This window comes from Crocodylus porosus, unplaced genomic scaffold (genome assembly GCF_001723895.1).
Source record: "Crocodylus porosus isolate Cpor-Errol unplaced genomic scaffold, CroPor_comp1, whole genome shotgun sequence".
Classification (NCBI taxonomy): Eukaryota; Metazoa; Chordata; order Crocodylia; family Crocodylidae; genus Crocodylus; species Crocodylus porosus.
Window position 1 is genome coordinate 5,634,832 of NW_017728947.1, and position 1,892 is coordinate 5,636,723.

The window sequence follows — 1,892 nt, forward strand, 5'->3', positions numbered from 1 at the left end:
ACACACACACACACACACACACACACACCCCCTCCCCGTGCAGAGAAGAGCTCTGCTGTCTCTCCCTGGAGCCTTAACTGTACCCCTGAAGCCAATATCCACATAGGTTGCAGTCACAGAAACATAGAAAATTAGGGTTGGAAAGGACCTCAGGAGGTCATCTAGTCCAACCCCCTGCTCAAAGCAGGACCATCCCCAACTAGATCATCCCAGCCAAAGCTTTGTCTAGTCGGGTCTTAAAAACCTCCAAGGACAGAGATTCCACCACCTCTCTGGGTACTTGTTCCAGTGGTTAGCTACCTTCCTTAGTGACAAAGTTTTTGCTAATCTGTAATAGAAACTTTCCTTGCTGAAACTTGAGACCATTGCTCCTTGATCTGTCATCTGCCACCACTGAGAACAATTTAACTTCATCCTCTTTGTAACCACCTTTCAAGTAGTTGCAGGCTGTCAGCTGAGCCAGTGGGATGGATAGGGCCTTTCTTCCCCAGGTGGCCCGAGGGACACAGGAACACAGGTTAGCCTTCTGGGAAAACAGCTGGTTTAATCACAGTCAGGTTATAACCCCTGCCCATAGGCAAATCTAGGATTTTGAAAAGTGGGGGTACAGCTAGCGTGGTCTACCACATACCAGACAACATACATTTTTCTGAATCAGTGTTGCCAACTTTCATGATTTTTAGAGTTGTTTTTAAAGTCTATGCCTTGGGAATGTGAACAACTTGGCTCTTTCTTTTATATACAGTTATAGTTATATATAAATGTATAAAAGAACGAGCTAAGTTTTTCACATTCCTGAAACACAGACTTTAAGAATAACACCAAAAATCATGGAAGTTGGCAATACTGCTGAAGTTAAAAAGAAACTAGAAGCTTTACTAATATGTATGGGCCTAGAGCTGTATTATTCCATTTAAGATTGGAGCAAAACAAAAAATGTGGAATTTCGATATCCTATCATATGTTATATATAAAACCACAGCACCATAGGCAAAAATAATCCAGTGATGTAGTTTCATTTGTCCTGGAGTCATTATAGTGACATGCACGTCTGTTTTTCAGATTCATGAAACAAAACCAAGCCTCCCTGAGCCAGACAGTGCCACCTCCTTGAAATCAATTTCCGCACCTGAGCTAATGCTCACCTGAGGTAACACTTCTGCACCAGAGTTAACCTTTTTTAGCTCAAGCAGCGGTTCCCAATCTGGTACAGGTACCACCAGTGGTACGTGTTATAAATCATAGTACCATAGTGTTGGAAGGGGCCTAAACAGATCATCAGGTTCAACTCCCTGCCCTGGGCAGGAACGGGTGCCCGGCTCATATCACCCCATTATAAAGTAATTGTAATCAATCTGTTAAGACAAAAAATTGCAGGTGGTACTTAAGGTTGAACTGCAAAAGTTGCAGGCGGTGCTGAAGGTTTCAGTGTTTTAAATGGGTGGTGTGCAACCCGTCAGAGTTTGGGAACCGCTGAGCTAGAGTTACCAGCCCGTGGGGCTGCGAGATGGAGGAGCAGGGAACAGTGGGCAGAGGAAAGCGAATTGGAGTAGCAGGCCAGGCAGACCATTTAAAAGGAAAGCAGGTCCGTAACACCTGTGGCATGAAGGGTTTAGCAGGAAGCCAGAGACTTCGAATAAGCCACCAAGGCACTTGACTGACTCCCTCCCGGCTGCCTGGCTTAGGCTTAGAAGCGCTGCTGCCACGACTTAGGCTGGAGCAGGAATCAGAGCGGGGTGCAAGCGCACCTGGACAGACCCTGCCTTTAAAAGGACATGCAGCGCCGGTGCTGGGGGCTGCCTTCCGGGGGCTGAGATCAGCCAGCGACACCCCCAGCAGCGCGGGTCCCGCAGCGCCCTTGCCCGGCTGCCACCTGGGTGGCGCGGGGCGGG